The following is a 24,838-nucleotide window of genomic DNA, read 5'->3' as shown; positions in this document are numbered from 1 at the left end:
TGAGTTTGCTGTTTGAGGAAGGAGTGCATTCTGGAGGTTTGGGGAAGAGGATGAGTGAGGAGGAGCCATTACTTTGTAGTTACTATTAAATTACTTTTAGCACAATCCTCCTGAAGGAGATAGTAGGTAAGGCTGTGTGTAGAGCAGTGGTTCTCCAAGTGTGGTTCTCAGACCAGCAGCACCAGCATCACCCGGAAAGTTGTTAGATGTGCAGATGCTTGGGCCGCATCACAGACCTACCCATTCAGAGACTCTGTCCAGCAATCTGTTTCCAAAAAGCCTCCAAGCGATTCTGACGCAGGCTCAACTTTGACCACCGCATCGGTGAAGAGCAACCCCAATGATGCTTTGGGGACGCTATTCACAGTGTCTGGGGCAGAGCACTGATTACTACCTATTGAGTGTCCATTCTTATCAGAACCTTGCTTGTCTGTTTAAATTTGTTAAAATTTAGTTAATATTCCTGGAGGTGAAAAGGAAATCACGTTTTCCCCCTCCTGCAGGTGTGTTTCTTCCTTGAGGCGATCTTGCTGTGATTTTCACATCAAGAAATGGTGTGTGTGTGTGTGTGTGTGTGTGTGTGTGTGTGTGTGTCATATGCCTGGGGTTCTAGATAAGGAGACAAAAGGAAGGAGAAGATCTCGCCTACAAGTTGCAGCTGGATGGGCGTGGGCAGCTCTCATCTGAGGACATTTTCCCATTATAAGGGAATGCAGACATGTGGGAGAAAAGACTAGCCAGGGATAAGGTTACCTTTTGGTGCAGACAGACGCCGAGCCTCCTGGAGGGGTTATCATACCGGGATGCATCGCTTTGGGTCTCGACACTCTGGCCCGCATTGCCTCCCTGCCCAAAGCCTCTGCCTGCAGGGGTCGCTCTAGGAGCGCGGCCCGGCCCCTCCTTCCAGGCCCCCGCCCCCGGCCCCGCCTTTCTCGGGATCCGCCCCCGCCCGGTCGGGCCCCTCCAGCCTCTCCGCGCAGCCGCCGCCAAAGCCCGGAGAAGTGGAATCTCGCCGGCGCCGCTCTCTGCGCGGGACTCATGGAGCGGCACTGGGCATGCTCAGTGGCCAAAGCCAGTCCTGGTCTCAAGTAGGAAGCTCGTGCGCTGTACCCGCAGCTGATCTTGGCGCTCCCGGCAGGGCGAGACTGGAGCAGAGCTGCCGGGCGCCGGAGCCGAGGCGAGCGCTGCGCGCACCGCCGGTGAGCCTCGCTTTCTTCCTTGCTTTTGCTCTCGACCCCGGGGGCGGCCCGGGAGTACTGGTGAGAGACCTGGGCAGCGGCAGCAGCTTGCGGCGAGTGGCTGCGCGTAGCCGGGGCGGCTGCTCCTGTCCTCCCGGCCCCGAGGGCTACGCGGCCACTGCCGCTCGCCCAGCGCAGCCACAGCTGCAGCAGCTGCCACCGCATCTGCAGCGGGCGTCTGCTGCGGAGTCCCGTGCGCCCTGCGCCCGCGCCGCAGGGCTGGGTGGCACGGCGCCCGCGGGCTCACTCCTTGACTCCATCCCTCTGGCTTCTCGGCGCCCTCTTTCCATCGGCAGCCGGGGCTTTGCAGGGCCTGGGGCGGGGGAGACAGGGTTGGAGGGGGTGCTCCAGGCGGGGGCTGCGGAGGGGAAAAGTGAGGGTGGGCGCCGGCGGGGAAGAGCGCACACCCCCTTGCCCTGGCACCGGCCTCCTCTGTGCGGCTGGGCTCTCCCCGTGCGGCAGCGCGCTCCTGCCGGGGAGTTGAAGACCGAGCTGGCTTATAGGGGATTCAAAGGGGGAAAAGTTCATTTCCCCCTCGGAGGCAGGGAGCGTTTTAACTAGAAAATGGCTGTGCGAAGGGGACCGAATCAGGGAAGCTGGTCCTGAAATCCCCTCTGCTGCCCGCCGGGCGGAATGGAGGGTTGAACGCTAGAAATGACATTTGTGCGATGAAAAAGATTGCTGGACGGAGGGAGGGGTGCGGAGTCCCATAGAAACAATGAAAGGTGATCTTGATGTCGGCGGAGAGGTCTAGAACTGAGGGGTCAGGGGCCAAGGGCCGAAGGAGCGTGGGACCTGGATTTTAAAAATCATACATTAAAGAAATCAGATTTAGAGTTGTGGCCGTTTTGTAGTCAAGTTCAGCGCTGTTTAGAGCCATGACTGTCCCAGACGGTTTTGGATGGATGGAGTGGTTGGGGAGGACCAACACTGAGAGGAGAATAAGGTCAGTGTCGGAAGCTCAGACAAGATTGGGCGCAGGTTTTTTAGAAGTCCCTCAGTCACTGGCTTTACATTGCGCCTGATGACTTAGGTAAAATACCTAAAGGATTATCATAAAATGATGCCAGCAGTGGTGTTTGAATTCCAAGAAATGAAGAAACTTTGTGAGGTTGGCATTGGTTTGTCATTTGTTTTAATATTTCACTGATTTAAAAAGCAAGCAGTGGCATCCTGATCCGTTATTCTGGATTTGGTTCTCTTAAGTCTTTGGTTTATTTTTCTTGTCATGGATTTATACTTCAAATCTTGTCCTTAAATGGCCATGATAATTAAGAATATCTGAATTCGGGTAGATGGCCTTTCAGGAAGGGGGATTTCTTTATGAAGCCGCTTTGTTGTGTTTTCAGTTTGTAGCTTGAAAGCAGTTATTTGTTCAACAGTTGTTTATCGTAACTTGCACAGTCCTAGAAATGGAACTGTTTTGAAAGGATGACATTTGTCAGGAGAATGAGGAACGTCCACGCTGGGGGAAATGCTGAGAGAACACAGGTGGCAGTAGAGTACAATGGTCCGGTAGTCAGAACACCTGGGGAAAACAGATGCAAGGTTTCTATAGCTGTCCTTTGGTCATCGGCTTACTATATGACCTCGAAAAATCACTCAGGGTCTTCCTAGGCTGGGCTTGGTCTAGATATTTGCTCAGGGCCTTTGAGAAAGAACTCTAAAGTTGAGATCCTTTTCCAGGGAAGGTGTTTACTTTTTTCATTCTGTTTTCAAAAGGATACTTTTAACTAAGTAATTCATCTGCAGGGAGCCAGCATGGTCCCCTTTTCTGAAACTTTTATAAAGTGGTAGTGGAAAAACTCAAGCTAAAGTGTGAAAGACTGGCTTTTTACAGTTAACTGGAGTAATAAGAATACTGACTACAGAATCATCTAGGAAAAGTCTACTAAATAGTGCAAGAATCCACGTGTACAAAGATAAAATATTTTAAAACTTAACTCTTTTTATGTCATGTTTCAACTTTTTGATGACCTTTTTTTTTTCTGCCACCAGAGAAACAACAACAAACATCAGATTCTTTTTTTCTCTCTCTCTTTTCTGTTACAGCAGGAATTAATACTGAAAGGCTTGCCATTGTACTAGAACAGTGTTATGTTAATTACCCTCATTTCAGGATATCTAAATTTGTCTTTTAAGAGAAATGGAATGTTGTCTCTCTATACCTTCTTCAGTTATGCTTTTAAAATATTCAGTACCCTGATGAGAATAAAGACACAAACCTACTAGAGAATGGACTTGAGGATATGGGGAGGGGGAGGGGTGAGATGTGACAGGGTGAGAGAGTGTCATGGACATATATACACTACCAAATGTAAAATAGATAGCTAGTGGGAAGCAGCCGCATAGCACAGGGAGATCAGCTTGGTGCTTTGTGACCACCTAGAGGGGTGGGATAGGGAGGGTGGGAGGGAGGGAGATGCAAGAGGGAAGAGATATGGGAACATATGTATATGTATAACTGATTCACTTTGTTATAAAGCAGAAAGTAACACACCATTGTAAAGCAATTATACTTCAATAAAGATGTTTAAAAAAAAAAATATTCAGTACCCTGATGATATAACCCCTTAAATTTTCCAGGGGCACAGGATAGACTTTTAGTAAAGTATTGTAAGAAGATATTACTACTTATGTGGGTGATGCTTATTTTCCTATCCCAAGTTAAGGAAAATAGCATTTGTTCATTATTTACTATGTGTCAAGTCTGATATTGAGCTTCGTACATATCTTACGTGTCAGCATCTTTGACATAAATGTCAGCTTCCCAAGAAAGTCCCTCTGAGGAGGTGGACAGTCCTTTGCTTGTACAGCAATAGAACTTCAAAGTTTTATTTTATATGAGACTATCTTCAACTGTTTTCATTATTATTCAATAAGCATTCTCTTGTAAAACATATTTGTTATTTAGAATTAGACTTGATTGGAACAGCATGTCTTCAAAATGATTTGAATGTTTTTAAGAAGCCTCCATCCAGCTTTAAAAACTGTTTTATGTTCATTTATTTTCAACAATGTTGTACTACCAACAAATAAATGTAAGGAAGATAAGCCCAGATTACCCATTTTAATTTTATGTGTTATTAGTGCATATTCTGCATGTTGATATGTGTTGATGGCGTTTCTTTCGGTTGAAATAGTTTGTCAAAGGCAGAGTGACAGATTCTCCATAATAAAGGGTCTGGTGGGATTTGGCAAAAAGACCACAACCAGGGACTCCCAAGACGTGCCTTCTGGGCCAGGGTTGTCCACTACTTAAATTTACTGTGTAACCTTGGGAAGGTCAATTCACTTCTTTGAATCTCAGTTTTCCCATCTGTAAAATGAGAGCGTAACAGTAGAAAGCACCCTCTGGGTGTCTGTTGGGCCTTCATGTCCCAGTCCAGGGGCCTGTGATGCATCCATTTGGAAAGGGGGACTATAGATAAAACCTTAGATGAAGCCGATTTTGTTTCACTAAGTCTGGCCTGTCCTGCTTTGTGGAATGCCCTTCCTTCTTTTGGCCAATTCCTACGTCTGTTCTGGTTTTTATTTGTCAAAGGATGGTTGTCATAACATTAACTCTTTGTGGCGCTGCCAGGTTTAGGTAGGAGATAAGGTAATGATTAGATTTGGGTAGAGCGCCATAGATATTTGAAACGGTTTTATAGCATCTTCTGAGGAGACACTCTGCTCTTGGGCATGCAGGTAATCCAAGGAATAAGTCTCCTCTGGGGCTGTAGAGGAGGCTGCCCTGTACCTTGGTTGCCGGGGCTCACCCATGTGAAATTTGGACAAACTTTTCCCATGTCCCAGTCCTGTCGATTCAGCTGTTGATCAGAATTGCAGCCCTTGGTCTCTGGAATAAAATTATCATTATCAGTTCGTGTTAGCACCATCGCTGTATTGAGCAGGTGCTGTATTGGTCTGCTGCCGTAGTAGCAGGAGTGATGGCTGTCGGAATGCAGCTACGTGAACTTTTCTTTTGGCAAGCTATGATGATGGGGCAGAGAGCAAAGGAAACCTGGTGTTTGTAGTGTACTTTGCTTTTAAGATGGTCACAAAACTCAGCCTCATTAACGTTCAAGTGAGGCAGGTGAAGAGAAGCCAGAGTTGTCAGCGTTTAAATAAGTGATAATAAATAGACAGTAAGTCTAGAGCTTCTGATCATAACTAGGCTCCAGTGTTGCTGGGCCCGTGGTAGGAGCGGGGCAGTAACTGCGAACACCAGGTGAGAGCTGGAAGAGAGGAAGGACATGGAGGCTAGAAAGTCAAGTCATCACAACTCGGCAAGAAGTAAGAAGCCTTGATCGGTTTAAAGGTATCAGAGGCCATTGGGTATAGAGTTACAGGAGACATTCCCTCTGTACATAACCTTATTTCCATAATATTTGAATCCTACCTAGTCTTCTAAGTATTGAACAAATGCTAGGGCAGGCATTACTTTTACAAGCAAGAGAAAAGTCACAATGTATCATTTATTGGTGTATAAAATGTGCAGATTCATATGGACAGCTATGGAAAGAGAACATGGGAAAAATGAATGGTATGGAATTATGGATTAAGGTTTTTCTTTATTGTTTGTGAATGATTTGGTCATTGTAAATAAAGCAAACCATTCTATCCTTTGCCTCTTGTGAAAATCTTGCAAAATTTTGTCTGCTAGGCGATAACAGGTTTTTGCAGTGTAACTCTCCTGGAAAGTATGCTTCAGGAATGCTTGGAGTAGGAGGCAGAATGGTTTGTTTTGATTTTTACCTTTCAAGTTGACTAAAACAAATGCACTTTTGGAACTGAGCTAGGAGAAGTGTGTGCTTTGGAGGACAAGGTTGGGGAGAACTTGCAGAGCTCCAGAGAGTGAAGGGAAACGCTGTTGCTGAAGAAGGAAGACTTGGCATTACCGGTGGTATGGAATGCAGCGTTTCCCAAATCGCTGCCCTATGAATCAGAGCTTAGTTTCTACACAATATAAAAGTAACTGAGTGTCTACTCTGTGCACGTCACAGTGCTAGGGCTGTTGTCTGTTGGTGAGGTTTCCACTCTCCTTATCCAAGTGATGATGATGACGGTGTAGTGAATATTTCATAATGTGTTCAAATTAGATGTGTCCTTTTCTCTGAGATTATATCATTCGGATATGGGGGTAAGATTTCTTTTACAAATTGATGGGAATATTTTTATTTGGCAGCTTAATGGTCCATGAAATTGATAAGTCTGGGAATCTGGGCCTGAGATGTAGGGAGCTCTGCCCTCAGGATCAAGTTGAATAGTGGAGGCCAAGCCAAACTGGAGCTTCTGGGTGGGCTGATGGCGCCTCCAGGCCTTCCAGGAATGTGGAGTCACTGGTACAGACCCAAGGTCCTAGGAGCTGAGAAGAAGCTAATTTTGAAAGTGCTCTGGGAACCAGCGAGTATTTTTGAATTATAGCCCAAGAATGACAAGGAAAACGCCAAGATGAAAGACAAGGTTCTGAGAGAGCAGAAAGGACAAGGGACTGAAATGTGAATTTTAGCAGGCTGGGCTGCAAAATGACAGATCTTGGTTTTTGTTTCTTTGCATGCAGGCCTCTTTTTGCCCAAACAGCATGCTTTAGCAATTCAGGATTGGTGATTCTAGGAAATGCTGATGGAGTTACAGCCATAGAACCGGGAGTTGTGTTATGGGAGTTGTGTTATAGCCGGCTTGGTTTGGATCTCTGCAGTGCCATGCCCTCCAGGGTGAGCCTTGATAAGTCACTAGAGGAAGTTTAAGAATAATTTGCTCATGGAATTGGTATTATTCACCTTTAGTTTGAGTTGCTGTTAGTGGGTGGGAGGAGAGGAAAAAAAAAAAAACCCAAATTATTTTTGAGTTTTAAATAGTAGCTTAAGAAAATAGGTAATGTATTTTCAGATAATACTTTAAAAATCTGTGCGTAGTAATATCTGGATCTCACTGGTTGTAATAATAATATATTATTAATAGTGGATCTCTTTGTGCAAAGAGCTTTACAGCTGTTACCCTATTTAATTCTTACAAAATACTGTAGTGCTATTCCTATTTTAGAGATAAGGAAACTGAGATCCTTTTCACTAAAGGCTACACAGTGAACAGTGATGCTTGCCTTGGAACTGTAATCAACACAGAGGAGTCTATGGGTTGCTGAGGAACTGACAGGGTGAAGAAATAACATTTATTAATTAAGGGCCACCTCTGCCTGGTGCTATACGGGAAACATTTCACTTTGTCTTTTGGGGTACCCTCTTCTTTTTTCCCTTTTTATAGATGAGGAAACTCTGGTTCAGAAACATTAAAGGACTCACCCAGGCCCTAAACAAAGCCTGTATTGTTATTTCCACCGCAACATGAAACTTTCCTAGATTCAGCCTTGGGGAGAAGGTGAAAATTTCTCCTTTTGTCCATTTTCAAAATCCCGTTAACCTAAATCTGCATGCTTAGTGGTGGAGCTGTTGCCTCCAGATTATGGCCCCCATGTGCATTTCTTTCATCTGAACACAAATTGAATAGTTGGAAAATCCAAATATAATTTCTAAATATGTCTGAAACTAAGGGTTGCTGTGTTGAATCTCTCTGGGCAGATTCCAGTCTAGGATATTTCTATTGTAAATAAAATACACCAGAATCTGATTAGTTGTCACATGCCAATCATGAGGCAGTGTTGGGGTGACAGAGGCCTTTGATGACTTCAGAAAGTTGACGTGAGGATTTCAGGGCCTCTCCAGCAGCCCTGAGGCTCACTTGAGACTTCTGGCTGCTAGAGAGAGGATGGTGGGTACCCCTTTCTGGGAGCATCAAGCTCCTGCTTGATGGCTTTGTTCTTACCTTCTGATCTTCATTTGGTTTCCCAAGTAGACCTTTGTCCTGGGCAGTGGAGTCAGCCAGCAGACCTGCCACACTGAGTGTCTTGATTTGCTGGGCAGTACCCTGTATCAGTGGAAGTTATGAATAAATAGAATTTCCTTACGAGTTAGGTTTCTTGAGTTGATTCATTCTTGAGTGAACAAATACAGCTGAATTTTTGAGTAGAACTGAAGCATGGTCTGGACTCACAGCGATCTCAGAGGGGCGTAGATACTTCGGGAAACACTGATTCAACCTTGCATTCTGAGCAGAGCCTCTTATCCTCCCCGATAACCAAGCTTTATTTTTTTATACCTTTTCCAGATCACTAGTGCAGACAGACATGCATTCATTTGGGTACACTCAGAATCTTCGGCTTCGTTTGTCCATGCCTTTGTTCAGCAAATGTTTATTGAACACATACTTGGTGCCAGGTACAGTGGGAAGTTCAGGAAGACAGAAAGGAATGTACCAGAGTGTCAATATAAGGTGCTTCAGTAGAGGCATGTGTGTGAGACTCTCAGGGAGGGGAGAGTAGGGAGGCCTTACAGGCCTTATAGGAGCCGTAGCAAAGGACTATGGCAGAACCCGCTACAGAAAACCCTTCAGCTGTCCCCTTTTCCATTTTTCTTTGGCTTAGTGGAAGTGTTGTAGCCTGCTTCTTCTATCCAACACCTAGGGTTTGCCACTGCTTCTATAAAGGACCTAGAGATTTGGCCTTTCAAATCTCTGTAGCTGTGGTTCTCAGAGGGGGCAGTTTTGCTCTCCGGGGAACATTTGGCAGTACTCCCTGGAAACATTTTTGATTGTCATGATTGTGGAAGAAGTACTGCTGGCATCAAGTGGGTGGAGGCCCGGGATGGTGCTAAATATCTTGCAGTGTGTGCACAGGACAGCCCTATGGGGAGGCAGTTGGAATTTGGTGGTTACCAGCCAGACTTTTAGGATTCCAGTACTGCTCTGCAATTTCATAGCCATGTGATGTCGGACACCACAGTTACACTTGGACAACAGAATTACACAGTGCCTCAGTTTCCTCATAATGTGGTAGTTACGAGGATTTCGTGAGGTAAGGCATGATAAGGGCTTACGACAGTACTTGGGGGAGTTCCCCGGTGGTCTAGTGGTTAGGATTTCGGTGCTTTCACTGCTGTGACCCGGATTCAATCCCTGGTCGGGGTAAGCCGTGCGCTGTGGCCAAAAAAAACAACAAAAAAACCCAAAACAAACAAACAAACAAAAAAACAATACTTGGCATAAAGTAAGACCTTAACAGCTATTATTATATTTAGTTTTAAGCAAAAACTTTAACTTTTGTCTCTGAAGAGCTTGAGTTTGGAGAATCCAGGACAGCTGAGCTTATGGCACCGCCTCTCAGTATGCTTTGGGGTAAGAATTGACCATTGTTTTTGTTTCTCTGGTTCCTTTTTGTCCATGGGTTTTATTTTCCACTGTTACCACCTCTTGATTCTAGGACTTTCCTTTGCCTTTCATCCATTTTTTTCCCCAGGGACCCAAATTTATGCCTTTAATGAACCTTCCCCCTAGAGGGCTGAGAAATATATTTATGATTTTCCTTAGCTCTGTCTATTTTGGGAATGGTGAGAAAACGGGAAGCAGGTCAAGGGAGATGTTGCATTACTTCCTGATTGTCACAGCTCCCTTCTTTATAAAATTCCATGCAGGACTGAGAGGCAGGTGGTACCGTCTGCTTAGTAACTCTTCCCTCTACGCCCACCAGCTCCACCCCCAAGTTAGGTGCTTGCTATTTCCAAAATACCCTGTAATTGGGTCACAGCATTATCTGCCTGCTGGAAATCATTTCTAAAAATCAAAGTAAAGACTCAGTCTGTCTCAGAGGGATTTGAAATGTCTCAGTCCTCTACCTCTGGGCTTTGCAGAGTTGTTCTGAAAACAAAAGAAAGCAGGCTTATTATCTCGATTAGGTGGCAGTCTCTCTGTGGCCTAGCGCTGTGTCATATTTTCACTTGCAAATGCGCTCAAACCATGGTCCTTTCTGACTTTCAGCAGGAAGGTGAGCTTGTGGACTCCACACAACAGATCAAATTTACTGTTGAATTTTTATAACGTGATTGACTTGTAAAGGTTTTCATTCAGTGTTTTGAATGGTATCAACAGACTAGAGAAAAATTAAGTTCAGTTGATATAGGTTTCTGATTCCCTTCCCCATGACACTGTCCTCTCTCCCCTGAATGACAGCAGTGGCCTCTCAGTGGCCTCTCGGCTTGTCCAGCTCCATTCAATCAGTTTGGCTTTCCAAGTGCTGGGCGCCGTTCCAAACGATGCACATGGAAACTGACCGGGATGGCCACTGCCTCTGAGAGCTAAAGAACTAGCTACGGTAAAATGCGATGTGTGCTTCCCAGATCAGCATCTGCTCTGCATGGGTGTGGGGTGTGTGTCAGGCAAGCTTCCCAGGAGAAGGGATGCTCCATCTATCCCACCGCACACCTGGCCCCTCTGTCTCTGCAGCTGCGTAAGGCGCCCCTGACTCCCAGCTCCGAAGTGTGCCTCCACTTCCTTCCCACCGCTACTGCCTCTCACCTAGGAGGCTGCCGCTCCTTCTCCAGGGCCTCTCCTTGTTCTCAACACGGTCTCCGAGGTCATCTCTTGAAATCTGCAGGCCTGGGCACGCCCACCCCACCCGCAGGGGCTCCTCGCCGCCATCAGGAGGAAGCCCAGCTCCTTGGCACCGCATCTGACCCCCTCATGGCCTGCTTGCTCTGCATCTCGTGCTCTGAGGTCAGGCCTCACGGTATTTACAACGTGACAGTTTTCTCTGGCCTTTTATCCTATTCCCATCGCCTGCAACCATCCCTACCGCCTGTGGGCTCTTTACCTGCTTGACTTTCGTTCCTCCTTTCAGGAAGTAGCTTAATCTTCACCCACCTCAGTGTGCGGCAGGATGACCTGAGGGCCCGTTAAAACACACACCGTGGCTCCACCCCAGGGCTTCTGATCCCATAGGCCTGTGGTGTCTGTAGCCTGATGAAAGCTTGCACTTTAATGATTTCCCAGGAGATGCTGATTCTGCTTGTCTGGGGACTGCACTTGGAACATGGTCACCTAGGACAGGGTGACTGGTTCTTCTCGCTCCCATGGTGAGCTCCTCACACCCACTTACATCCCACCTTTGTTAGCACACAGAATTGTAACCATTTACTTCCCTGGCTCCTTTTCTAGTCTGTAAGCCCTTGAGGGACAGCACTGTGGCTTCTTCATCTTTGTGTTCCCAGTGTTTTGGAAGTCCTGGATGCTTGATTAACATGTGTCAAAGTATGAGTATGTGAATGAACAAGAATGTTATTGTTGGAGGCTTTGATAAATATGCCCCAGGACATTTTCAGCAGCTAGTTTTCCTGAGAGTTTATCCCCAGATATGATGGTATAGGCTTATAGTATGATGTTAATGGGGTCGGTATGAGTTAACATAAGAGCCGATTAACTTTGTGGTTTTTGTGTCCAGATTCTAGAGAAGTCTAGGGGAGGGGCTACCTTTAAACCCATTATTGTTTCTGGAATGAATCAAAAATACATCGTTTTCTTATAGTGGCTCAGGATGAAAATATGTGTTCACAGGAAATGCAGATGTCATTTAATTTAGCCACAGCATAAGCATGGCCCCTTTATTTGAAATAATAAATCATATTGAACTGAAATTAAGTATAATCATTTCTCCAAGCCAGAGGAAGGGATAGCCAGAATACATTTCCTTATTCATTCTGCAAATGTTTATTAAGCACTTACTATGTGCCAGTGGGCTCGAGGGGCATGGCAATGATTAAAACACTCTCTGCTGTCTCTGTGGGAGGGTCTATGAAGAAATAGAGACGGGTGATGTGATGCAAAGTGCCTAGTGGGCTCCTTTAGATCAAGTGGTCCTAGTACGTGACTATTAAGCTGTGTCCCTAGTGGCAGTAAATGATGGCCATGTCAGGATCATGGAGAGGAGCAATTTTAGGCCAGGAGAATGGTACAGAGGGCCTCACTTTAAAACATCTCTTGGTGGCAGGGAGGATAAGTTAGGAGTTTTGGATTAACAGATACACACTACTATATATAAAACAGATAAACAACAGGGACCTACTGTATAGCAGAGGGAACTATATTCAGTATCTTGTAATAACCTATAATGGAGAAGAATCTGCAAAAGAATATATATACATATATATATATATATATATATATATATATATATATATACACACACACACACATATATATAACAGAATCACTTTGCTGTATACCTGAAGCTAGCACAGCATTGTGAATCAACTATACTTTAATAAAAAAAAAAGATACTCAAGGAATACGCCCCCCCCCCCCGCAAACGAAAACCCCTTAAGGAGCCCTAATGATCCTATAGTCCTGAAAACTGGATTGATATCACATTATTATTGTGCCTGGTCATCGGTCTTCCAGGCTTCGGCTCTAGGCTTGCTTCCAGGGCCTCTAAAGCAGTGTTTCTCAAGGTGATTGGAGACCTGAGTGATTGGAAATATATTGTGAATAAAGGTTTCTGCCATTAAGTTCAGAAAATTGTATATACCTACTCTCCATCAGCATATTTAAGAAGTCCTGCTGAAAAGAAGTTTAACTTCCTTTAACCCAGCATTTGCCTGTGGGTGCATCTTGCACAGTCTCTTCTGAACTGGTGTTTCTTGGCGCACACCTTGGACAGCCAGCTCTAAAAGTTCTGCTTTGCATGCCCCTGAAAGAACGTTTCACGTGAGGCAGACTTCTCTGCTCCCTCTTCTGTTCACCCTTCAGTGTTTTCTCATCATTGCAGAGGACTGCAGGATCTTCAGTGGGGACGGGATTTCTTTTATTGGTTTTCCTCATGCCTGATAAGTTGATCAGTCCCACTGGCTTGGGTCCAAAGATAAATGGCATTTCGAGCCTGAGAGATCTGGCTGCTAATGGAGAGTGGTTTTTGACTTGAATTGTTCAAATTATGACTTCATTCCATCTTCTTTCGGGTATCTAGACATTGTCTTGGAGGCCAGCTGATTCTAAGTGGAAGGAGGGAGAGAGGAGTGACCAGCTGGAGTTGCTAAGGCTGAGCATTAGGTATGAGAAAAATAAACTTGGGGTCAGACTTGGTTAAGCCTGTCCTGGGTTTTTGCTGACATTTTGGAATCTTGAGCCCAACTTAAAAAAATATTGGCTTTTAGATTTTTTTTCTGTTGAGGTGTGTTTAGTTTTGGTCCTACCTGAGGTCAGAGCTGATGGACTAGGTCTGTCTTTGTGAAGAGTTTTATTCTCTGATCATCTTTATGGTTGTAGTTTGGCCCAGAGGCCAGGAAACGGACTAGGTCGGGCAAGCTCACTGAAAATTTTCATTTGCGGGAGAGCCCTGGATGAGTCTTTTTGAAAGAATATTTGTATAGATAGAATAATCCAGAGTCAAAGAGCGTTGGTTCAGTTGTCAGGAATGGGAGGAGGCCCCTATCCTGTGCTGCTGATTTTTTATGCTTGGGGCAACTCCCAGAAAGATGCAGTAGGACTTAACTGAGAAGAGGGTTAAAAGAAGCTGCAGATATAGATGGAATAGCCCCCAAAACCCTCCACCCAGGGAAGGAGCCAGTGTGGAGCACTAGGAGAATTAGGGCTGGAGGTCCCTGGGGGTTCCCTCTAGTTCTGGGAATTTAGACTTTGAATTTGCAATGGTTGGTGCTTTTGGGTCCCCCTTGTCAGGGTACTCTTTTCTTGGCATTGGTGCTTTCCCTAAATGGGACAGTACGTTTAGTGTGAACAGTAGATTTGCTGCATACCATTACTGTGGTCAGTATCTCCATGTCTTCAACCATCTATTATCCCAAATTTCAGGGGGGAAAAACCCTGTGTTTGAATTAATCGTATTGCAATGGTTTGAGCAGAAAATGTATGAGCAGTGGCGCAACAGAAGTAACACTCACCACCCTTATTCATGAGACTTAGCAATTGGGTCAGTGTCGTTTTCTAAAAATGTCTTTTTTTCCAGGACTTGAGGTTATTTGTACTAACATAGAGGAAGTCTTGCATTCCATCTACTTAACGTATAATGGTCTCCCGATCAAAGCCATCTCCTGCTGACTTGAGTTTTATTTTAGCTTAAATCATTTTCCTTTACTGGTACCAGATCGTACTGTTATGTGTATATCTTACAAGCTGCAAGTAGAAATAAAAAGCAAAAATAAGATGTGGCATTGTATTGAATTTTGTCTTTTTCCCCCTTTTGTTCTGAGAACATGTGGCTTACAAGAAAAACCAATAAAGACAGACGACTGGGGAGAGTGTTGATTTGTGGCATTATTATCTTTATTTCTTGTAAAGAAAACAGGATTTTCATTAGATGCTATTGTGCTGTTTTCCATTGAGAGAGATAATAGTGGGATGGATGGCCCCATTCAGAGTCTATATACATTTTTGCTTAACATTTAAATGATTTTTGTATGAACATTTGTAAAGGTGTTTCTTTCTTTCTGCAGCACCAACTATTAAACAGTGTGGTGCTATCTTGCCCAAAACAGTTTCCTTCCATAGGAGAGCTCGGTGGATACACGTTTTTATGAAATGACATTTGCCTTTCCTTAGTGTTGACCTTGAAAGCTAACTTTTGAAATGCTTGCAGATATATTTTTTTGATAGATGGTTAAGTCAAAGAAGGAGGATACCCAATGTGATGTGATTTTTTTTTTTTTTTAACATCTTTATTGGGGTATGGTTGCTTTACAATGGTGTGTTAGTTTCTGCTTTATAACAATAGTTTCTGCTTTATAACAAAGTGAATCAGTTATACATATACATATGTCCCCATATCTCTTCCCTCTTGCGTCTCCCTCCCTCCCACCCTCCCTATCCCACCCCTCTAGGTGGTCACAAAGCACCGAGCTGATCTCCCTGTGCTATGCTGATCTCCCTGTGCTATGCGGCTGCTTCCCATTAGCCATCTATTTTACATTTGGTAGTGTATATATGTCAGTGCTACTCTCTCACTTCGTCCCAGCTTACCCTTCCCCCTCCCCGTGTCCTCAAGTCCATTCTCTACATCTGCATGTGATGTGATTTTAAACATTTCGTTTGCATAAAGCAAAAGTTCGTGGGAGAATGAGTAGAAACAAGTAGAGATTTCATGGTGATGTTGGGGATGACTCTGCTGGCTTTCCCTCTCTTCTTCCCCAGCCACCCTTAGTGTTTCTATATCCTTTTAGCAATGAGTAAAAGGGAAAAACATAATTCTTATGTATTCATTCTTAATTCATCTAAAGGATGTGCATTTCAGGGGTGTTTCTTCAAGGAGACTAACGGGGAACAAAAGAGAACTGGCATCACGCTTAGTGAAATAAGCCAGTCACGAAAGGACAAATATTGTATGAATGTCCTTATATGTGGTGCCTGGAGAAGTCAGATTTATAGAGACAAAGTGGAAGGTGGTCGCCAGGGCCTGGAAGGAAGAGGTTATAATGGGGAGTTATTGTTGAATGGGTTCAGAGTATCAGGTGGGGAAGATGAAAAAGTTCTGGAGATGGATGGTGGTGATGGTTGCACAACACTGTGAATGTACTTAATTCCACAGAACTGTACACCTAAAAATGGCTAAAACGATAAATTTGGTTATGTACACTTTACCACAATTAAAAAAAAAGTTTAACCCCCCCCCCCAAAAAAAGAGAGAGAACTGGTGCTGTGTCCTCACCAGCACAGGTACCGTGACCCAAGGACTTATGACTTATTGTCAATGTGGAACCTGAAGGAGGAGTTCATTTGCACTGGACTGAAGCTTCTGGGGCCTGTTCTGATGTCTGTGCTATCTGCCCCCTGGGGCTGAGGCTCTGAGATTGTGAGGGTTCCCAGGACCCCAGGAGCTGGGGAGGGTACAGGTGCCACTCACCTGAACCTGGTCCTCAACTCCTGTGTTTTCAAAAGCTTTCATTAGTGTAGGACTAACACTGATCCAGACAAGTTTGAAATCGTGAATTGGGTATGCTCTATGTGGGTCATGTTTTTGGCCATGTGTATTACTGACTTCTACTTTGAAGATGAAGTGACTTAGTAAAAATTAATCTTCATTGGGATGTCCTCAAAAACTGTGGCACCTTTCCCATCTTTTCTGTTGAGTGTGCCCTCATAGCCAAGTGACCAGCTGGCCTCACCCTTCTTTTGCCTTGTCCATTTGTGGTTCTAAAGAGAGCATGGACTTCAGATCTAGACAGAGCCGAGTTTCAGTTTGGGCCCTGCCTTGGGGTAGGTGGATATAGGTGGGTGGCCTGCCTGAGCCCCAGTTTCTCTCTATAAAATATCTAGAATGATATCTACCTGGGTGACAGGGTTTACTGTGATAATGTGAAAATGTGTGCTATAAAGTGATCAAGATATTTACTGCCTTGATTTCCTGTTGTTGAAGTCGTTGGTAGGTGGACCAGGCATTTTAGATTAACTCCACATTGGTTACTGTGCTATGGAAGATGGTCCTTGAACAAACACATATGTTTAGTATTAAAATATTTAAACAGATAATTCTTTTAAAGAAGGCTGACGGGGAGATATTTGTAATTGGTAGTAGGTTTTTAATGCTTTATATTCAACTACATAGTCTTGGTGTTGACTGTTACCTCCCCCCTCCCCTTAAGTATCTTCAGAGAATGTGGATGACAGTTCCTCAGTGTCTTTGATGGCTCATATTATAGTTTAATAGGTTTGGAAGACCTACGGGTTGGGATTTGATCCTGGATCGGTCTCTATCAGCAAAAGTTACCTACTTTTTCTCACCTGAAGAGGATCCTGTAGAGATTATAAGGGTTAATGTTTATTGGGCACCTCCTGTGAGACAGCAGCCACTGTGATGCATGTGTTAACGTGGAGATCATTTGGCCCCATGCGCCTGTGAAGTAGCTGCTGTAGTTATCTGCAGATACAGGTGGGGAAGCTGAGGCTCACCCAGTTTGTCCCAGGGCACACAGCTAGAGCAGGTGATAGGATTGGGCTGAGTGTAGATTATGAGGACAGAACTCGGCATAGGGAAGGCACTCGGTAAATGAGAATGCAGGTGCTTGAGTACACACATACCCTTAAATTGATATTTCCCTGAGATGCAAGAGCTACTAGATTGCAAAATCAGGAAATATCCTGGGAAAGTAGAGAGAGTCTAAGGACCAACCAGCATGAGAAAGCTCGTGTCAGAAACATAAGCTGTGTTTGGTTGTAATTGTAGCTGCTTTGCATTTCTTTGTAATTGCTGTTTTAAACAAAGAAAATGTCTATACTCTCTGTAGGGTGATATATACTTTCAAAGGATTGTAACTGGGGTTGTGATGTTTTTCTTGAGGAAAAAAATCAGTTATTTCTTTAATCATTGAGCATTCTGTCCTGAGAATGCGCTCAGTATAATTAGAGAGGATAAGCTCTGGCCGCCAGGGGTGAGCAACTGGTGGTCTCGAAATGTTCTGTAAATATATTAGTCTGAAAATTGCATTTTAATGCAGTGTACTAGCAAAATTGAATTTTACTTGCTAATTTATTCCATGTTAATAGTGGCCTTTTTCTACAGGAAGCCTGTTACTTTATTAAAAAAAATATATAGGTCATTTGTTTCTTCCAAAATAATTGAATGATCCTTTGGAATAACCTATTAGTACTTCCACTTCTATTTGAGTCAGGATAGTGATGGAATACAAGAAAGCAGATAGGTCAAGAATTTGATTTTAGGAAATATCATTTTCCCTATGATGTTTGCTTTGACTAGCTTTGGTATACTGTGCATCCTGATTTAAATGCTATATTTTGATATTTAAAATGAGTTAAGGCAACTTTGTGGTCCTTTTTGCCATCTAGGTGATGCTAGTATAATAAAATGTATTCATTGAATTAGTTATCAATAATGTCATCTAAGAAAACCATCTCAAAGAATAATTCCTGTGTAGTGAGTTGGTTAACAATTATTTATGCCAGAGAATTTCCCCAAGTCTGTTTAAAAAAAAAAAAAAAAAAAATTTATTTATTTATTTGGCTGTGCTGGGTCTTAGTTGTGGCACACGGGATCTTTAGCTGCGGCATGCAGGATCTTTAATTGTGGAATGCGGGCTCTTTTAGTTGTGGCTTGTGAGCCCTTAGTTGCGGCATGTAGGATCTAGTTCCCTGACCAGGGATCGAACCTGGGCCCCCTGCATTGGGAGCATGGAGTCTTAACCGCTGCACCACCAGGGAAGTCCCTAAAGGGCCAAATTCTGAATTAGCCTGTTTTGGAAATTTCTGGTTGTTTCCTTAGCATACAGAGAAAATCAGGCTTCCAGTGTGTGGTAAAGGTATTTCACATGATTAACAGATAAAGAAAGCACAGTTGATGTAGGGTGAATGTGCAAGTTTGACATTAGACTCTGGAAGTATAGGGAAGCTATCAATGGGAGAAATTTGAAACACACCTGTTTACTTGCATAGTTGTGTACTTCATTTACATGTTTCCTTGAGGGCTAATTTTTGTTAATAAAAATTTGAAGGCCGCATGTAATCTTTAACTGTTAGCTGTAGGCCCCAAAGAATCAAAAGAGATGGATACTTCTCTTAAGAGTTTTAAAAGAAAATAACAAATGATTATAGGTCACTATTATAGAATATTGTTTGATGATTGTTCATTGGTCAAAATTCAAAAGTATTGCCTTGATGGAAGAAATGGAGAGAGAAATTAAGAGAGTGGGAAGGTAAGCAGATTATAAGTATTTTACTTTGAATTTTTCTGGTATATTAACTGGCTTCCATTCTAGGGAAATACTTGCTTTTTTATGATAAAAAAGTTTCTAATTTACTTAAAATATGTTTACATTTCGATTGTGTTCTGTTTACCTTGTATGTAAAGAAACGCTTGAATATCAAACATTTAACCCTTGAATCTCAAACATTTAACCACTCCCCTCTGTATTCAAAAGAGTGATTTGAGAACTAACAAATTTTGCACCAATCAAGAGAATTAACTGCCTAGAAAAACGGAGTCATTTCCCTGCATCTCTGGAGTCAGTTCTGTTTAAGGTATTTGTTACCTTTAGAACTGTGTCTCTCCCCTTGTGCACCACCCCCCCCCACCCCCCAAATACCTTGAAGTCTTAACCTCTGGTACTTGTGAATGTGACCTTATTTACAAAATGGTCTTTGAAGATGTCAAGTTAAGATGAGGTGAAACTGGAGTAGGGTGGACCCTTAATCCATTGTAACTGGTGTCCTTATCAGAAGCGAAATTTGGACATAGACATAGACTGGGAGAATGCCACGTGAAGACAGAGATACACAGACACAGAAGAAAGATGACTGTGTGACGACGAAGGCAGAAATTAGAGTTACACAGGGGCTACCAGAAGCTGGAAGAGGCTAGGAAGGATCCTCTTCTAGATGCTTTGGAGGGCGCGTGGTCCTGCCAACACCTTGATGTCAGAATTCAAGCCTCTAGAACTCTAAGAGAATACATTTCTGTTGGTTAAGCCACACAGTTTGTGTTTGTTCCAGCAGGCCCAGGAAACGACAAGACTTTAGAGTCAGACTGCTTGAGTTTGAATCCTGGCTTCACATTCTAATGTTGTGATCTTGAACCTCAAGTTATAAGGCAAGTTATTGAAACTCGTGGTGCCTCAGTTTCCTCATCTGTAAAGTGGACTAAAAAGAATACCTTCCTCATATAGTCACTTTGAAGATAAAGTAATCTATGTTTAATGCCTTGGCCGGTGCCTGGTGCTATTACATGTGAAAAATTCAGTCATTTAAAAACTATATAGAAATGATTTTTGATCCTTCAACAAATATCTGTTGAGCTTCTTTTTTAATGACAAGCCTCATGCTAGACAGTGAGTGTTCATGGTGAACCCTCATAGATCCTTTAGAAAGAAGATTCCATGTGGCATCTTTATGGGCAAGAACTGGGTTTGACCTTTCCTTGGACCTTGGGAAGTCCAGTACAGGACCTATGAACTGCGCAGTCAGTGAGCGTGGAGCCAAACTGCCTGGGGTCAAATTCTGGTTCTTGCTAGCTTTGACCTTGGGCGATAACAGAATCCTTAATGTTCTCTGCCTCCACATCTGCAAAATGGTGACAATAATTGTACTTTTGTCCATCGGGTTATGGTAAGGATTAAGTGAGTTAAAATACATGAAGTGCCTAGAATAGTAAGCATTTAATAAATGTTGTTATATTATTAAATAAACCCAGAAAGGTTTCAAACTTGTAAATTAATTCATTTTTTTGATATTTATTAAGTGTGGAGAAATCAGATGTGAATCAGATACAGCTCCTTTTCACACAGAATGAATAGTTAAGTCAGGGAAGATTAATTCACTTACATTTTGATGAAATAGTATATGAACAAAGAAAACGGTGATAGAAAGTAGAAAGAGCATGATTAATTCTCAGGGTTTCAGAGTATCAGGGAAGGTTTCCCACATACGGGTTTTGGAGGTTGAATAGGAGTTTTCTAGGCAGCAAAGGAAAGAAAGAACATTAGGGGAAATGGGAGTAGTGTATCCAAAGGCATGGAGTATTACCACCATGGCATGCACAGGAGATACACCCAGTGGTTACTCATAGTGGTACAAGAGTATAGGTCCTAGAGCCAGGATTCAAATTCTGCCACTTACTGCTGTGTCTCCTTAAGCTAATTTCTTGACCTCTCTGTGCCTCTGTATTTTCATCTTATTTATTTATTTATTATTTATTTATTTATTTATTTATTTTTGGCTGTGTTGGGTCTTCGTTCTGTGCTAGGGCTTTCTCTAGTTGTGGCAAGTGGGGGCCACTCTTCATCGCGGTGCGCGGGCCTCTCACTATCGCGGCCTCTCTTGTTGTGGAGCACAGGCTCCAGACGCGCAGGCTCAGCAGTTGTGGCTCACAGGCCTAGTTGCTCCGCGGCATGTGGGATCTTCCCAGACCAGGGCTCGAACCCGTGTCCCCTGCATTGGCAGGCAGATTCTCAACCACTGCGCCACCAGGGAAGCCCCTGTATTTTCATCTTTTAAATAGGGATAACGGACTTTGGGAGGATTAAATGGGCATATTAATTTGAAGTCCTTAGATCAGTGCTTGCCCAAAATAAGTGTTTTTTAAAAAGTATTGGTTCTAATTAATGTTATTACTCTTCAATTTGCTAAAAGAAGACAAGGGCTAAGAGGGTTCTCTTAAGATTCTTAATCGAGTTCAGCAATTCCTGTGGGCTTGGATAAATGATGCACCCTTGGGTCTGTATACTCTCTTGAAACAGCTTTCACCATTTGAACATTTGGGTTAGGAGTTGAAAAAAATACATTGTTTAAGTAGAGGAAAAAGTGATTAAAGTAGGCCGGACATTGGCACAAAGCTTTGTGCAGATTGCTGATTAGGCAAAATAAAAAAAATAAACCAGCATGTTGAGCCAACATGGTTTTGTTTTTAGATCTGGTGAACCACCTGTATCTTTAAGCGATCAATTTAAAGATGGTTTGGTTTATTGTTAATTGTCTCCAAATTACCCGGTGACATCAGTCTATGTTCTGAACCAGGGTAAGTTTAGAAAAACCATCACTGGAACGCAGCCCATTGGTGGTGCTGTTAAGTTGGCAGGTGTTCAGAGGTGAAAGGAGGCGTGTGGCCTCGGGATTTCTTTGGCTACACTTCTCAGAGCTGTGATGGCAAATGCGTGAATGATTTCAGCTGTGGTCCAATCTACTTTTATTTTCAGTTTTTAAAGGGGGGTGTCATTTCCAGTTGTGGTTTTCTTTGATCATGAGAGTCAAATGTACTCATTATGACAAGACTTAGGCAGAAAGAAAATAAAAAGTAAACCATCACCAGAAATGTCAACATTTGGAGATAATAATTGTTAACACTTGGGGTAGAGCCTGCTAAGCCTCTTCCCACTTGCAAACAAATTAGGCCTTTCTCGACTGCAGGGGCAGTAAGGCCAGCATTGGACACAGGGCAGGCTGGTGAGTGAGATTTTTGGGGAGATGTTTAATTAGAAAATTCAGGACAGAAACAACATAATGATGATCACGGAATTGTTTTACACTAAACTTGTTAAAAATGTTGGTGAAATAAGTGGCTGAAAAAAGGTTCTGTTTACTCACTAAGCATATATTTTTTTTATAAGTTTATTTATTTAGTTTTATTTATTTTTGGCTGCATTGGGTCTTCGTTGCTGCACGTGGGCTTTTCTCGAGTTGTGGCGAGTGGGGGCTACTCTTCGTTGCGGCGCGCGGGCTTCTCATTGCTGTGGCTTCTCTTGTTGCAGAGCATGGGCTCTAGGTGCATGGGCTTCAGTAGTTGTGGCGCACAGGCTTAGTTGCTCCACGGCATGTGGGATCTTCCCGGACCAGGGCTCGAACCCGTGTCTCCTGCATTGGCAGGCGGATTCTTAACCACTGTGCCACCAGGGAAGCCCATCATTAAGCGTATTTATTGAGTGCCAGTGAGATGCTAATGAACACAGCACAGCAGATAAAAATCTGAGCCTTTGTGGAAGTTGCATCCATTGTCAGGATTATAGACAGTAACTAAATCAAATAAATAATCGATATCATAAGGAGGAAGTACTGTGGAGAAAAATGAACCAGACCCGAGGGGTGGGGCGGTAAGGGGAAGGTGAGAAGGAGGGGATGTGATTTTATTTTATTTTATTTTTTAAATTGAAGTAGAGTTGATTTACAATGCTGTGCCAATCTCTGCTGTACAGCAAAGTGACTCAGTTATACACATATATGTATATATATACACACATTCTGTTTTTTATATTCTGTGTGATTTTAAATGGGGGGCAGTCAGGGAAGGCTTTACAGAGAAGGTGTTTGAATCAACACTTGAAAGAGGTGAGGGAGGGTGGCCTGTACTGTGCATACTTGGGGAAGGAGTGTTCCAGGCAGTGGTGTTCGAGGAGCGGGAGGGTATCAGCGTGGCTGCAATGAGGGGAGAAGGAGTGAATGGGATCAGAGAGATGAAAAGGTAGGGTGAAGGTGCTGAAACATCCCTCTAGGGCTGGTTGGGCCATTGGAACAGCCTTGACTTTAATGCCAATTAAGATGTGAAGCCATTGGAGGGTTCCCAGCCAGGGGTAACTGTCTGACTTACATTTCACAAGGGTCATCTGGTGGCCGTATGAGAATAGATTTTAGGAGTGCTGGGTGGACTCAGGGAAATCAGTCCAAAGATGGTTGTGGTAATCTGGTTTGAGAGACGATGGAGAGTTGGACAAGGCCAGTAGCAGTGGAAGTGACTGGATTCTTAGTATATTTTCAAATTGGAGCCAGTAGAATTTATTGATGGGTTGAATGTGGGGTGTGAGAGAAAGGGAGGAGTCAAGGATGATTCCAAGGATTTTAGTCTGAGCAGCTGGAAGTATGAGGCTGCTCTGAACTGAGATGGAGAAGACTATGATTCAGTGGAGTAGGTTTTGGTGAGGGAGTGTCATGGTCTGAATGTGTCCCCCCACCAAATTCCTATGTTGGAAACCTTTCCCACTAATGTGATGATACTAGGAGGTGTGGTCTTTAGATAAGGTCATGAGGGTGTGTCCCTCATGAATGGGATTAGTGCCTTTATAAGAGTTATGAGAGAGCTTGCTAACCCTCTCTGCTCTCCGCCACGTGAAGATATGAGAAGTTGGCAGTCTGTATCCTTCCTGGAAGAGGGTTCTCATTAGACACCGGATCTGCTGGTGCCTTGATCTTGGACATCCAGCCTCCAGAACTGTGAGAAATAAATTTCTGTTGTTTTTAAGCCATCACTCTATGGTATTTTGTTATAGCAGCCTGAATGGATAAAGACAGGGTGGATCAGGAGTTCAGCTTTGAATATGGCAATTTGAGGTGTTTAATAGACGTTGATTGGAGATACGGACCCATCAGCTGGATCTAGGAGTCTGGAGCTTAGGGGAGAGGTCTGAGCTGGAGTTACAGGTTTGGGAGTATAAAGATCATCCAGGGAGGGAGTGAAGTTGGAGAAGACTTGCACTGACAAGTTAGGGTTGGGGAGATGAGAGGAAGCAGAAGCAAAGGAGACTGAGAAGGACTGGGCACTGATGGAGGAGTGTGATGTCTTAGAAGCCAAGTGAAGATGTATTTCAAGGGAGAGGTGTGATCAGCTGGGTCTAATCTAAAAATAAATCACACCTCTGTGTAAAACTGTAGTAATTATTGAAAACTTATGTTTGTTCTTTAGGTTTTATCTTATTTACTTCTCAGGATATACAGAATGAAGTATAAATGCCCCATTCTTTCTTCCTGCTCCCTGTAGGTAGCATTGTTAATAGTTAATAGTCTGGGTAACCTTCCAGATGTGTGTATTTATATATCATATTGATATCTGTGTATCTATATCTGTTTGTAAACTTTTGTCTTAACAAGATATTTCAAATATACAAATATCCCAATAAGTAAAGACTAATGTATTAGATCCTGATGTGACCATATTAAAGAAATGTGGCCACTCTTCTGGACGACTTAAAATTTATCTTTACTTCCTTATTATTAGAGTTCATACGCATATGTCCACCTTCTTGCTTGTGTGCACACATGTGTGTGTTCTCTCTGTCTCTCTCCCTCTCTCCCCCCCGCCCTCCTCAGGCTCTTCCAACCTGCCCAAGGCTGTGCTATATTTTTCAGACAGCTGCAGTAACAGCAGAAACGGTGATCCTGTTCCCAGCTGGGTCTTGGGAGAGCTGCAGAATTAATGATGCAGAAAACAGCAGCCTCCACAAGGAACGCGTGAAGCTTGCTGATGAAAGTAGCCTTGGGGAGTCCCAGGTTTCCATTTGGAGAGCTCAGGAATGCCA

The 24,838-nt window shown here is 43.4% G+C and overlaps 1 protein-coding gene across 3 annotated transcripts in view; it reads left to right on the top strand.

Annotated features, from left to right (window-relative positions):
* The first annotated feature begins 1,006 nt into the window (after positions 1-1,006).
* The window catches only part of APBB2 (amyloid beta precursor protein binding family B member 2), a 372,773-nt gene continuing 348,941 nt past the window's right edge, over positions 1,007-24,838 (top strand). For all 3 annotated transcript variants that reach the window (XM_061192201.1, XM_061192196.1, XM_061192197.1), the window contains exon 1: positions 1,007-1,199. The gene's annotated coding sequence lies outside the window, so the exon portion shown is untranslated. The remainder of the gene's footprint in view (positions 1,200-24,838) is intronic.

The sequence above is a fragment of the Eubalaena glacialis genome, chromosome 5, assembly GCF_028564815.1.
Source record: "Eubalaena glacialis isolate mEubGla1 chromosome 5, mEubGla1.1.hap2.+ XY, whole genome shotgun sequence".
NCBI lineage: Eukaryota > Metazoa > Chordata > Mammalia > Artiodactyla > Balaenidae > Eubalaena > Eubalaena glacialis.
This window is presented reverse-complemented; position numbering and strand designations above follow the sequence as displayed.